The sequence below is a fragment of the Macrobrachium nipponense genome, chromosome 5, assembly GCF_015104395.2.
Source record: "Macrobrachium nipponense isolate FS-2020 chromosome 5, ASM1510439v2, whole genome shotgun sequence".
NCBI classification, from domain to species: Eukaryota; Metazoa; Arthropoda; class Malacostraca; order Decapoda; family Palaemonidae; genus Macrobrachium; species Macrobrachium nipponense.
Genome location: NC_061107.1, coordinates 72,097,552 through 72,112,586, shown reverse-complemented (window position 1 = coordinate 72,112,586; position 15,035 = coordinate 72,097,552). Strand labels below are relative to the sequence as shown.

The following is a 15,035-nucleotide window of genomic DNA, read 5'->3' as shown; positions in this document are numbered from 1 at the left end:
CACGCATCCTGAGAGATTGTTTCTCGTCTTCCGACGCGTCCTCCCTGCGCAAGGGGTGGGAATCTTGTTCGGTTTCACGACCTTTTGAAGAGGACACTTCAAGATCAAGACGCTTCACGTCATGCTATGTCTGATTGGCATTCTTCTCCGGAAAGCATAGCCTTTCCGCCCCAGAAGTAGTCTAGGACGTCATCTGATGATGACGCCTTGGAGCGCCCCAGTCGCTCTAGAGCCAAGGCGTCCCCCCTCGCCCCTCGCCTTCTCACAGGCAAGCTCGTCTCTCGTAAGGAGACTTCTCAGACTGAGATAATCCTTGCTATGCACGGCAACTGGACGCTTTTACTTAAGCGTCCTCCCTTGCGCAGGGAGGACGCGTCGGAAGACGAGAAACAATCTCTCAGGATGCGTGCTCGAGCACGCTCCTTAGCAGCCTGGGCAAGCGTCCACAGGAACTGCTGAAGGGACGTCAGATCGGTGGGGGATCCCCTGTAAAACCCTCCTTCGGCCTTCGGTTAGGAGACTGTTCCTCATCGCAAGAAAGACGACAGACTTCCGATCAAGAGAAACAAGACAGTCCTTCTCCACTTGCTCCTCTTTCGTCCCCATACCTCCTGGTATTTTTGCCCTCTAGGCTTCGTTCTGCTCCCCAGTGTTCGTCTAGAGGTGGCGGTAGACGTCATGAAAGAGAGAGGTCTCATCACGCTCCCCTCTCTTCTCGTCGAGAAGACGCTCGGCATTCCGACTTCGACGTTTCTGCTGGCGACGATGTTGTTCCTGTCGGACGAACTTTTCTATACGTTCTGCTCCTCTTTCGACATGAGCGTGTCGACGCTCGTCAGGTAGCAGGCCCTGTTTCTTTCGCGTTCGCGACGTTACGTTAGGAGGACGCTTCGCTGGACGTTAGAAATAACCTTCGCCGGACGCTCGGTTTGGGCGCTGATTTGGACGCTCGGAAGGACGCTAGGTTGGACGGGCTCCGATGGTGGCACGCTACGGTAAAACATCAGTTGTAAGAGCACTTTGGACGCGAATGTGGAAGTTTGCTATCATCGGACGCTGTTCCCGAGGCTTTTGCTGACGCTTCACGCTCTTCCTACATCTTCACGTTCTCCTCAAGTGGTGATTCCTGACCCTGTGACTGTTAAGGATTCTGTTAAGGGTCCGCTACCCTCTTCTTCTCGTCATCATTCTGACATGAGACTTGGAGCGAAAGGACTTTTGCCTCTTCCTTCGGGGTTTCACTCGGGTAAGGAAGAAGGGGAACTAAGCGGTTCTTCTGAGGATGTTGACGAAGAACAACCTTCGACGTCGGCTTCGTCAGACTACCAAGTATTGGCACGGCTACTTCGTGATTCGTTTGGGGATACCTTCCTTCCTTCTGCCCCTCCTTCTCCTCCATCGCAGTTTTCGTCGTCGAAAGCAAGCAAGACTCCAGGTTTTGTGAAAATGAAGACGTCTTTGTCTACCAAGAGAGCTTTCCGAAAGGTTAACACCTGGATGGAGTCTAGGAAAGCAAAGGGAAGGACCACTTTCGCCCTGCCTCCGTCTAGACTTAGCGGTAAGGCAGGGATGCGGTATGAAACCGGCGAAGAGTTAGGATTGAAGGTTCCTACGTCAGCGCAAGGAGATTTTGCCAGCGTTGTGGATGCCTCAAGGAGATCCCTTTTAGCCTCAGCTAAAGTGTCGTGGACGACTTCCGAACTTGACCATCTTTTGAAGGGACTGTTTAGGTCCTTGGAAGTCTTTAACTTCTTAGACTGGTGTCTTGGAGTTTTAGACAACCAGTCTCGTAAGCCAGACTCGATCAGCTTGGGGGAGCTGTCCAGTGTATTGTCATGCATGGACAAGGCCGTCAGGGATGGCTCAGAGGAGTTTAGCCTCTCATTTTTTCAGCAGGCGTGTTGAAGAAAAGATCGCTCTATTGCAACTTTGCGGCTAAGTCTGTCTCTCCCTCACAGAGGACAGAACTTTTGTATGCGCCTTTTTCGAGTCATCTCTTCCCCCAGGCTATGGTGAAGGATCTGGCAGTAAGTCTTCAGGAAAAAGCCACTCAAGACCTTTTGGCTCAGTCGTCGAGATGTTCCTGCTGGCCCCTTCCACGTCTTCATGAGTCCGATCGAATAGAAAGCAGAAGCCCTTTCGTGGAGGGACTTCCGCTAGATCGTCACCCCGAGGAAGAAGTCTTCCTAGAGGTAGAGCCCCGGCTAAGTCTAGGGGCAAGAAGTGAGAGATCTTTCCTTCAGTCACCGGTAGGAGCCAGGCTGCAGTTGTTTGGAGAGGCCTGGAGAGAAGAGAGGCGGACACCTGATCTCTCAACGTCATAGAAGAGGTACAAGATCCCTTTCGTAAAGCCGCCCCCGCTGACTTCCACTCCCAGGGACTTGTCCCCGTCGTATCCTCGAGAAAAGCGGAAGATACTTTTCGACCTGCTCGAGCAGATGCTCAAGAAGCGAGCAGTGGAACAGGTTTTAGACTTGGCAACGCCAGGATTTTACAACAGATTGTTTCTTGTACCGAAACAATCGGGAGGGTGGCGGCCGGTCTTGGACGTAAGTCGTCTAAACCTCTTTATAGAGAAGCAGAGGTTCAAGATGGAGACACCTCAGTCAGTTCTGGGGGCCTTAAGACCTGGAGATTGGATGGTATCACTCGACCTGCAGGACACCTACTTTCACGTCCCGATACATCCCAATCTATGAAGTACCTTTGGTTCGTCCTGAAAGGGAAGGAAGGTCCTTTCAGTTCAGGGCTCTTTGTTTCGGACTGAGTATGGCCCCATTTATCTTCACCATCTTAATGAAGAACGTGGCGAGGTTGGCTCCATCTTTCCAACATCAGGATCTCGCTCTATCTGGACGACTGGCTCATTCAAGCCTCTTCGCAGACCCGGTGCCTGAAGGACCTGCAAACGACTCTGTCTTTAGCTGCGTCCCTGGGACTTCTGGTGAACTTCGAAAAGTCACTCTGACCCCAACACAGTCCATCGTGTATCTGGGGATTCAGATGGATTCAGTGGCTTTTTCGGGCTTGCTTTTTCCGTCCCAGGAACGTCAGCAACAAGGCATAGAAAAAGTGTCCGCCTTTCTAGGGAAGGATTCATGCTCGGTGAGGGAATGGATGAGTCTGCTGGGGACCCTTTCCCATCGCTGGAGAAGTTTGTTTCCCTGGGGAGGCTACACCTCCGACCTCTTCAGTTCTTCCTGTCGGACAACTGGACAGACAAGGACAACTTCGACATGATGTTAAACGTCTCAGAAGAGGTAAAGAGCCATCTAAGATGGTGGCTCGATCCGTGGAAGCTGTCAGAGGGCATATCCCTCAAGCTTCGGAACCCCGACCTAGTGTTGTTCTCCGACGCGTCATCCACGGGGTGGGGAGCAACACTAGGGGGGGAGGAAGTGTCAGGCACCTGGAGAGGGGAACAGGTAGCCTGGCATATCAACTTCAAAGAGCTGGCAGCTGTTCAGTTAGCGCTCCAGTTCTTTCAGAACAATAGTCTCCCTCCGTCGTGTTAGTCCAAGTCAACTCGGACAACACCACAGCCCTGGCATACTTGAGGAAACAAGGAGGAACACACACTCGCTCCCTGTTCGCTCTAGCGAAAGAGATTCTGCTTTGGGCGAAGGCGAGAGAAATCACGATCTTGACAAGGTTCATTGCCGGAGTCGAGAACGTCCGTGCGGATCTCCTCAGTCGACAAGGACAGTTACTGCCGACAGAGTGGACCCTCAATCAGGACGTATGCCAGGAGCTGTGGGGTCTATGGGGATGTCCTTTGGTGGACATTTTTGCAACATCAAAGATGGCGAGACTCCCTCTTTATTGCTCCCCGGTTCTCGATCCGGGGGCAGTAGCAGTAGACGCCCTTTTATGGGATTGGACGGGCCTAGATCTCTACGCATTTCCCCCCTTCAAGATTCTGGGGGAAGTGATGAGAAAGTTCGCAGCATCGGAGGGGACGAGGTTGATGTTAATCGCCCCCTTTTGGCCCGCGCGAACTGGTTTACAGAGGTGATGTCCTACCTGGTGGATTTTCAGAGATCTCTTCCGTTAAGGAGAGATCTACTCAAACAGCCCCACTTCGAGAGGTACCACAAAAACCTCTCCGCTCTGAGTCCCTGACTGCGTTCAGAAACTATCCAGAAGTTGGCCAGAGCGAGAGGTTTTTCGAAACCTGTGGCTAAAGCTATCGCCACTGCGAGGAGACCTTCATCAATCGCGGTTTACCAATCGAAGTGGGCAGCTTTTAGAAGCTGGTGTAGGAAGAAGGAGTTTCCTCTACCACTAACCTCTGTGAGCCAGATCGCCGACTTCCTACTTTATCTTAAACAAGATCTGAAGCTTGCAGTGTCAACCATTAAAGGCTACAGAAGTGTCTTATCTGTAGTTTTTTGCCATAGAGGTCTTGACCTCGCTAATAACAAGGATCTCCATGATCTATTGAGATCTTTCGAGACTACCAAGGTGCCGCTACCAAAGTTACCTTCGTGGAACCTGGATGTGGTCCTCAAGTTTTTAATGTCAAGTCGCTTTGAACCTCTTTACTCTACTTCTTTGCGAGATTTGACGAAGAAAAACTGTATTCCTAACTGCTCTGGTCGACGGCGAAGAGAGTTAGCGAAATACAGGCTATTAGTAAAAACCACGTCGGCTTCAAAGGGCATAATGCGGTCTGCTCTTTGGGTATGTCTTTTCTGGCTAAGAACGAAAACCCTTCCAATCCTTGGCCTAAAACGTTCGAGATCAAGGGTATGGCAGAGATCATTGGTCAAGAGCCAGAAAGAGTCCTGTGTCCTGTTAGGGCTCTTAGAGAATATTCTTCGAATGAACAAAGGATTGTTAGAGGTTCTGCGGAAGAACTTATGTGTTCGGTCAAGAGACCAAATATGCCCATGTCCAAGAAAATGCACTGGCATTCTTTTTAAGAAAACACCATAAGGAGGCGCACTCTTCTTGCAAAGACAGTGACTTTAGGCTGTTAAAAGTTAACGCGCACGAAGTAAGGGCTATTTCGACCTCGATAGCCTTTCAGAAAAACATGGCCCTTAAAGACATTTTAAGTGCCACTTTTTGGAGGAGTAACTCAGTGTTCGCCTCGCACTACCTACGGGAGGTGAGAACGACATATGAAAACTGTTACTCTCTTGGACCATACATCGCCGCAGACACTATTTTGGGGGCAGGAGGTAGCGCTCATCCTTTCCCATAGAAAAGGGTAGGTGAGTTTTTATATTTGTAATGTTTATGGTTGTAGGGTCGCCGGCCGCCGAATGCGGTCGTCCCTTCCTTTAGCCTTTGGTATATGGGAGTATTTTGTTAGGCTAACTTAGGTGGTGGTTTTGCCTCGTTGCCCTCAGAAGTATGGTCATGGTCTAGTCACATTGTGGTCCCGTCCCCGTTGACAGATCATCTAGAGCGCACCAACTACACAGGTTGGTAACTCTAGTGAAGCAGAAGCAGGCTTGGGTGACAGTAATCACGAAGTCCCAAGCTATGCTAAACAGTGTAAGAACCAAGATGTCAATCATCTACATTTATATGTCTCCTAAAATCCTTTTCTGTCTCTCCCACCGCCAAAGGTGGGATTCAGCTATATATATATATATCTGACAGGTAAGTTTCATGAACAAAATGATATTGTTAAGATACAATAAAGTTTGTTCATACTTACCTGGCAGATATATATTTTAATTTTTAAAGGTACCCACCCACCTCCCCTCAGGAGACAGTGGGAGATAGAAATCTGATAGAAAATGGGAATGGTTCCTGCTACCCGCCTCCCAACGGCGGGAATGGTACCAACCACCCTACTCCCACTACGTGTGTCGTAAGTTTTAGAAATTCTGTTGGACTTCAGAGAATACAGCTATATATACTGCCAGGTAAGTATGAACAAACTTTATTGTATCTTAACAATATCACTTTAACTTGATAGTAATACAGTAATAATGAAAAATTAAAATATCAGCAATAAATGTGATAATGTCCAAAGCTGCAGATGACATCTTGGCAATACAGAGATTAAGTCATTTAGGAGACAAAGGCCTCATTTTCCCATCTTTCCCACAATTTAGATTTTCTTCTTGCTTCACTCCTTAAAATGCTTTGTATGAGCGAGTTGCTGCTGTTTTCTCACTCGTTACCAGACTGGGCATTGTTTTTCGCCTAACAATGATGTTTTAAATTGTCCAGGTGGTTTTCTATGAACATCTGTGTGGTGGAGTGGTAGCGGGGAGTGTTTGTGAGGCGTCTCAGAATGTCATTGTGCACAACAGTGATGCGTCTCATGATCTCTCGGTTATAGTTCGTCCAGAGGTGGAACACCCATAGATACTGTAGCAGTACGAGCGAAGAGCAGCAGTTTTCACGTCTCGGTGACAGAAGGCAAACCTCCTAGCAATCATGTTGCCAGCTGCACATAGTTTATGACGCCTCTGTTCATGTCTGCCGTATCTTTTAGGTCATCGTGATAATGTGACCCAAATACAGAAATTTTGTGCACAAATTCCAGCCGATGGTTTCCGAGGAAAATTTGAGCTTCTGCAATATGCATAAGCGATCTCGGGAGCAGTGACATGCACTGATGGGGAAATCAGAACCATATTGTCGGCGTAACAGAGGTTGTTTATAGTAGTTTCATTGACGGTGCATCCGATTGGGAGTGAGTTCAGTTTGACATTCAAGGCATCTGTGTACGTATTAACAGGTATGGAGAGAGAATGCCCCCCTTGCTGAAGCCCGTTTAGGGAGCCGAAGGTGTAAGATAATACGTTACCCCCATTTGACACAGAATTGCTGTGTGGAGAACCAGCAGTGTAAAATGCCAATTAGATACAGGGGTGTGCCCCTTTTATGCAGCTTTAGGAAGAGCTTCAGGTAGTTTACTCTGTTAAATGCTTTTCTCACATCTACAAAACAAAGGAACAGGAGAGGCTGATGATAGGTAGTGGTTCAGCAATTCTTTCAGTATGTAGATGCAGGTGTCGGTTGAGTGGTTTGCTTTAAACCCGAACTGGTTGTCAGTGGTGTGTAGAAAGGGGAGAAGTCTCACTAGAAGAACGGGCTCAAGTATCTTCGATGCGATCGTTGTGATTGCAATCGGCCGGTAGTTGCCAGGGTCAGCTGCATCCTTTAGCTTGTTTTTGATTAATGGTATCAAGTGAACTAAGAGTAGGGAGTCTGGAAGAAACCGGTGAATTATGCACGCATTGAATAGGGCAGCTAGAAAAATTTAAATTATCGGATGGTAGAATTTGAAGGCCTCCCTGGGGCTTACCATTTTGCCTCAGTAAAAACATTCTCGTGAGTATGTATACAGATCTTTAACCAAGTCATTCCATCCAGGTATATTACGAGAATTACCGTGACGAAATCTGTAGGCAGTCCTGCCCGAAGCAAGCATAGTGGAGATTATGTTCGAATGAGAACTCATTCAGATCCTCCTGTGGTGGTCATTTCTACCAATTTGTGTTAGTACAAAGTAAGGCGTCTGCCGGTTGAACTATTGACCGCAACCTGGTTTCCGTGGTCGCCCTAAAGTATCTGGTTTTCTGTTGGTTTTTAAATCCCAGTTTACCGCTGGTGGACGATCAGTTAGGGGGTTCACAGTAGGGAGGGATGGGTTGGTAACTGAATGACACCTGTAATGGGAATGTGATCGTAGCCCGTTGCAAGATCATAGCGAATATTGCAGGTCATGATAGAATCATGAAGTTGTGGAAATGTGATGCAGTGTCCAGCCAGGAAGTTGTAATAGCGTCCGCTCTATTATGTACATATGAATAAGAGGAGGGAGGGAGGATCATTACATTGCTAATTTGGAGAGCATGATTTTGGACAGAGCGAGTAAGTTCATTATAAAATTGTTTTGAGGGGTGAGAATTAAGGTCCCTGATTATACAAATATGATCAGCAGGAGAATCATGAATAATACTGTGTAACTCCCCTAGGATCATGCAGTATTGATCAAAATTATTGTTATTTTCCCATGGCCATATAAACATTAATAATCAGGATTTTAGAGTTCCCAACTGTCACTTGAAGCCCCACCAATCTTTCACTCCTGTAGGTCATCACCTTTATCATATATTTGTCTTAACGATTTGTGCCACAGGAAAGAAAGGCCCCCTTTCGGGCGACCGGCTATGATTTGATCTGTACTTGCATTGATGAAGTTGAGAAGTTCTGAAGTCTTCATGAATTGAATCGTAGATGGCAAGGTCATGTGGCCAAGAGGCATTTCTTGCAATGCAATGATGCCTTTTGAAGTTTTTGCAGAACATTTTAGGAGAGGAATGTTCCGCTTGAGACCAAAAAATATTCACAAGAGATTATGTTTAATGTATCCATGGCTACTCACGAAGAAGGGATATGAATGCGCTGATCATTTGGGTGGATGGGGGGTTAGCCAGGGGGAGTGGGCAATCACTCGCCGTGGGGGGTTGACTGGCACTTGCGGTGGAAATGACCCTGGTTTGGAGTGTCAGTAAGTTCCCTGGGGGTGGTTGATCCCGGTATTAGTTTTATATCTTGAAACTAATATATTAGGACCGAAATTCCTCTGCCTTTAATCCTGCATGGGAGTTCGTGAGAGATGAGTGGGTCAGAGCCAGTGAGAAACTTGACACTCTCCACTATGGCATCTAGCGTCACCGATGAGTGCAGATTGTGAATTACTACGTGACATCTCTTCTCAGGGTGTCTGGGCAAGGTTGAAACACGAATGTTGGGCTCCGGTCCCACTGGCCAAACGGGAGGTTCTTCTCTTCTTTCTGCTTGTTTGTATCTGCCAGCCGCCAGACCCCTCATGATCAGTTTCATCTGCATCTACGATGGGGGGTTAGGGGGCAGAGATAGGGTGGGGAGGATTACGAGGGCTAGTAATCATCACCGAGATATATCTTCCACCGGAGGCACTGGGGAGGGAGAAGAGGTTGGGAGACCATCAGATCCCCTCGGATCGGTCTAAAGGTGACTGGGGCACTAACATGTTGCTGGGAAGCGAGGAAAAACTGGATGCCGCATTCGTAGGAGTCTGGTGGCTATCTGTGCGATTGTCTATCGATCCCTGCACTCCTTTGATTGCATCCCAGATCCGTGTGAGGTTATTTGTTTCCACCGTTTTAAGGCTGTTTAGGGATTCCTGTAGTCCTTTGATCACATCCCAGATTCTTGATAATATATCATTTGTCTCCTCAATTTTTTTCTGAGTTTTTTCCAATTATTTCTGAGAGAGATTCTGCGGAAGGCATTTTCTGCCGCTTGGTTACACCGCAGGTAGGCTTAGGTCAGCAGGCCTCTTTGTAGGCAGATTGTAAGGGTCATTGGCGTAGATTTCCACCGAGCAGGTCCTTAGCCACTTAGTAAATATAATAGCATTGTGCTTTTTATATAGACTAATTTACCTTGTACTTACCTTGTTTACTATTTAGAAAGTATGTGTGTAATTGTTAAAAATGTAGAAGCTGCTTCTGCTGGTTGTTATTCCCTACTAATTTGATGTGTACTATTCAAAGTATCATTAGTGTGTAATTATTAAAAACAGAAGCTGCTTACTTACAGTAACTTTTTTAAGAAGTATGTATTTCTATTGTTTATGTTGCTCTTTACTTCTATTGTTTGTGTTGCTCTTTATGACCTGATTATATAGGTTATGGCCCAGTATGAGGCTGGTAAATAGTATGGATGGAAGAAATTACAGAGGGAAAGCATTAAGAGAATTTTTAAAATTAATAATTGTTAGGTTAGCGTCATGTCAGAGAAATTTATCAGTTTTTTTCACGGTAGGCAGTTGAAGAACCACCATGTGCTTAAGGAAGAAAAAGCTACTGAGTATAACAAGGTGTTGGATTGTTATGTAAAATAAGGTGCCAGAAAAATCAGCAAGTTCATTGATTTTACTGTAATAGGTAATGACATTAGATCTATAATTGGAAAGGTTTGGAAAATTATAGGCAAATATTGTTCTGTCCAATATCAGCACCCATTTATTGTTTGTCACTAAGAGATCTTACAAAGTTAGGCTAAAAGTGAGATTTTTGAAGGCTACTGCATGGAGTGCCTCTGTGTAACAGCAGATTCAAGGAGAGAGACCTCAGATGTTTGAAAGATGGGTGAAGGGAAATGAAGTTGTTACTTGAACTCATAGGTAATAAAAAAATTATTATGGAAAAGACACAAAAAAGGTTTGTTTGAAATTAGCTGTGTTGATGCTGCTGGTAAGGTATAGAGGTAAATGCAATGCTGTGCATTGAACATAGTAACTGCAAAAGAGGAGAATCACAAGTTCAAAGCTAATGTTCAGCAAGTATACATAAAGGGATTTGAAGATAATTATGGCAGGTGGACACACCATAAAGGAATTATAACTATTTTTGATAGCTGGTCAATTTACTGCATTGTAATTCCATTAGAGAGAGGTTATGAGATTTTTTGACTTAAAAAGTAATTTAGCAAAATTCTATCAATAAACAGATTAAAAAATGTTAGGAGGATTGTATTGCCAGAGAGTACTTTAAAACAATAATAAAGTACAGTATATAGTGTTAGGAGTTTCGTTGATTGTTAGTATTAGTGTATTGCAAACATTTTTACTGAATTTTTTTTCAATAAGTAATCAATTTCCCGTTACCACTTTTAAATTTGGGAGGCCTTTATTGTAATGAAAACTATTGTTCAGTATTTATTTATTAATGATTTTTATTCCAGATAAAATCTCAGGCAACTAACGGCTTCCAAGCATTTATTGTACATTTCATCGGATGACCCAGATCAACATAATCTTTATTGACTGGATACAGCAAAAATGGGTTTGTGACATTTATATTTTGTTCTCATTGTATGGTGCCATGCGTTTTATTTTAATATGAAATATGGTTATTGCTGTTATTTAAATTAAATGTGGAAAGCTTTAATGTAGGAATACTGAATACAGTGGGCCCCCGTATTCGCGGACTTAAACATTCGCGGATTTCTCTCCGGAATGTTTCCCCACATTATTCGCAGAAAATTCGCACATTCGCGGTATTTTTCTATGAGAAATATCCACAAATTCCTGGGTTTTTTTTTTATCAATTTCATCATAAAATGCACTTTTTGTGACAGAACAATTAAAAAAAGCCAAGTATGAAAATTTTTAGTGATTTTTCTTGAGTTTTAACTAACTAAATAGGCTGTTTTTAGCATTTTTATTGGGGTTCCAAACATTCGCGGTTCTAACTATTCACGGGGGGATGGGGGGTGTCTGGTACGCATCCCCACGAATACGGGGGGACCACTGTACGGGTGTTACAAAATTGAGTCTTCTAGGACAGAAGTAATTTTGTGTGTAAATCTACAAATTTTATTTGTACGTATTCTGTTTTGGCAGTTGGAGTGTTGGTGGCATTGAAGGACCTAAGGACTGGGATCGTAATGTTTATTTCAATTGCTCTTCCGAGGCAGTAGGATCCAGGGAAGCTTGTGGAGTTCCCTTTTCTTGCTGCAAACAGAAAGCAAACGTAAGGGAACGTCTCTTCTCTAGAACTGCAATAAATCGACATTTTAGTATTAAAAGCACCTCATAGGACCACCCTTATGAAAGATATGTGTTTGTGTTCTTGTCAGACTATACTTAGTTTTAATGATTATTTGCTTGATAATTGCCAGCTTATATGATGATGAGCACAAAACGAAAGTATTCAGTTAATAAGCCAATTATTTTTTACATTAGTTCATAAAGGAAGCTTTTTTGCTTGCGTTGTGTGCACTGGGTTTCTTTGGTAGAATCTTAGCTGCTTGTATGTTTCTGAAGGACTAATTTGGTGAATAAATGTAAAATTAAAGTATGTTTCATATGTTAACAATTTAATGTTTTAATGCATTTTGAGCATTAATACTTTTAAAGGTATGGGATTGGATTTTGTGGACAGTGTTTTGCATTCTAATTCCAGGTCATTTGCTTGTGGGAAACAGTCCCCAAGACTGTAGTCTGTTTTAGTAATTTTGTTTGTTAATTAAGATTTTTTTTCAGCAGTGAGTTATTGGTTCTGTTTCTAGGCTATAGTAAGGCTTTTCCAGAAAAGTATATGAAATTCTGAAAAGCTTAAAGAAAATTCAGTCATTCTTTTTCAGTCTTTTAAAGGTTATTACCCTTAGTCCCTTGGACATAAAAACTAGTGTATGAAGGATTTGGTCTTTAATTAGAAGGAAACTGGTGGAAGGTAAATTGAATGAATTTGTATCGGTAGAAAAGAAGAGACCAAGGAAAATGGATGAAAAGTAAGTGGTAGAAAGCGATAAAAATGGTAAGTATCTTTATACCATCTAAAATGTCCCACATAAGGTACATTGTAGGTGGTATCCCACTTATAGTTACTGAGAACCTCTGGTCAAAAATTAATAGTTTTTGTAGTTTTGGCATTACATTTGTTCCGACACGGCATACAAACCTTCGGTCCTTTTACAATAGGAAGGTTACTAGCGGCAGCTGGATAGGTCGTAAGCTTTCGAACAAGGGGTTCGGTAGTTAACTGCTTGTCCGACAGGCGCGCGCGCGCGACTGGGAGGTAAACAAATCACTTTTGCTTTCGGCCTCACGGTGGATGGACGTGTGTGTTCGCTCTCTGCCCGCTGCTCGTCGTTTGCTTTCTGTTTTGTTTGTAATTGTGTATGAAAGATTGTAAGTACAGTATTCTCTCTTTTCATATTAATTACGCTGAATTCATTAATGATGGAATCTCCGCGCCTCGCTACCCCAAGGAGACTTTGCCCGGGTACCGAAGGGCGCAAATGTGGGAAATTCAGATCTTTTCCCGAAATAGATAGCCCTCATGTTTTGTGTGTCGGTGCCGGGGCGTGAATGCACCCGGGCCGAGCCCTGTGATGTTTGTATGGACTGGTCGGAGGCGCAGTGGACATTGTATGAGGGCAGGAAGAAGCGAAGGCCTGCAAAGGAGTCGTCGGAAGCTCTCCCGCGACTCCTTTGGTGACGGACACTTCGTCTTCTTTCCTGCCGCCCGCTCAACTTCCTCGTATCGCGCCTTCCCCTTCGGGGGGGGTGTCTAGGTCCTTCTCCTCTCCCGATGTGTCGAGTGTGGAGGAGGGCGCTAGATACCCCGACGTAGAGTTGTACTCTGGGTCCTCTATCCGCTCGTCTTCGCGCGAGCGGGTAGAGGATCCGCCTAATCACCCGACTTTTGCCTCCTCAGGTGCGGTTGCCGTGAAGGATGACCTTGGACAGGTGTGGGCGTCGTTGGGACTGCAGGGCGTGCCGAGTGTCCAGGGGCTGCTCTATCATCTCGCTGGCTCCGTGGCGGTTACGCACGCTACGGTAACAACCACCACCACGACCCTGACAACACCTGGCTACGCGTCACCTCCTCACCTGGTGTACACCCAGCACGCGGTCTCTGTAACACCAACAACATCGGTGCAGGGGCCAGTCGCCGTAACTCGGGGGAGTGTGATGCCGCCACCTGGGTTTGCCGTGCTGCCGCGACCGGACTTCATGTGCCCGAAGAGCTCGCCCCTGGACCTCCCACCGGTACCGATGACGTCTGTGCCGCTGGTTCGACCAGCTGTATCTGCCGTACCTGCCGTGACCACTGCTGCTGTTCCTGATCCTGTTCCTGCCGTGTCTGCTGCCGTTCCTGTGATGCCCGCACCTGCTGATGTCGTTCCCGTTCCTGGCGCCGCTGCTCCCGATGCTGGTCTGTTCGGACAGGTACGTCCGGGCCCTGTTGCTTCGGCAACAGCAGCCCCGGCTCCGTCCTGGATGACAGACCTGACATCGGTCCTGAGGAGGTTGACGAGGAAGAAGAAGAAGAGGAGGAAGGTGTCGTCGTCGTCTTCATCGTCTTCTTCGTCGTCGTCGTCTGCCGCCTCTTCCCCTTCTTCTTCGAAGGCTCCCCCGCCTAAGAAGAAGAAGGTCGCCTCCCCCCCCCCTAAGAAGTCTTCTTCGGGAGCTTCTAAGGGCCCGTCTCGCTCTGGTGAGACGGGGGGTTCTTCCGCTGGTCGCCCTGCTCCTTCGGGAGCAGGACCCGTCTCTTCTCCCGCAAGGAAGAAGACTACGGGGACCAGAGGGGTGCCGGCTAACACCGGCACTTCCTCACCTGCTGTCAGTGGTTCGGCCACAGCAGCAGGATCCGGCTCGGGCCGCTCGTTCGCGAGAGGTACCGAGTGTACGGTCGCCTACCAGCGACCGTGCAGCCAGGAACCAGACCTCTGAGTCCGCTCAGCGTCAGGTTCACGGCACGGAGCGGAAGACTGGTGACAGCCGCTCACGCGACTCTCACCAGACCAGCTCTCGCTCTCGCGGCGAACAGCTGCTACCCGGGGCGGACGGACGTGACGGTCCATGACCGGCCACGGGCTGAGGCTGGGAAGAGGTCCCCCCGTTCGCCGCACCAGCCACGGCTGGTACCAGCGACGTGACGCGCCGTGAGGATACGCACCGGTCTCACCGTGACAGTGGAGCTCGCCGGTCGCCTGACCGTCACTCTCACAGAGAGCGATCGGGTACGGCGACCAGCACCAGCTCCTCTGACACACGAGACCTGGGGCCGCTGTTCTCGGTCCGAGCCGTTCTCCACAGCGAGACGGCTCGACTAGGCCTGCAGCTCGATCGCCACCGCGGGTTGACGATCGCCTGCAGTCTTCCAAGCCCGCTGGTTCTGCCAGCGAGCGAGAGGAGCGTCAGGTCTGCCTCTCCCATACCTTCAACCTCCTCGGGTTACACCGGGAGGGCGAGGTATTGAGGAGTGATCGTGAAGGGTGCGCCCTTCAGGATCCCGCCACGTCGTCGTACGTACCAGGCTCGGTTCTCGGACCAGCCAGGTCTTACGCACAGGTGGTTGGAGGAGACCGAGAGGGGGCTGTCGCTGCTCTCTCCTTGAGGGAGGAGGTCTCGGGAGGTACTCCTGTTCGAGGGACTGGACGGTCCGACTCCACAGGATGCTATCACGCCCGAGGATCCAGAGGAACTTTGCCGAGGTTATTGCGCTGATTCGTCAGCACAACGACCTCGGGGAAGGATCGCCGCTCCCACCATCCGAGCC

The 15,035-nt window shown here is 47.2% G+C and overlaps 1 protein-coding gene and 1 pseudogene across 3 annotated transcripts in view; one reads left to right on the top strand and one right to left on the bottom strand.

The window, feature by feature from the left end:
• The window catches only part of LOC135215399 (tetraspanin-5-like), a 154,206-nt gene that overhangs the window by 43,850 nt on the left and 95,321 nt on the right, over positions 1-15,035 (bottom strand). The window lies entirely within an intron of this gene.
• LOC135215308 (tetraspanin-5-like) overlaps positions 1-15,035 on the top strand; it is a 68,661-nt pseudogene that overhangs the window by 16,407 nt on the left and 37,219 nt on the right.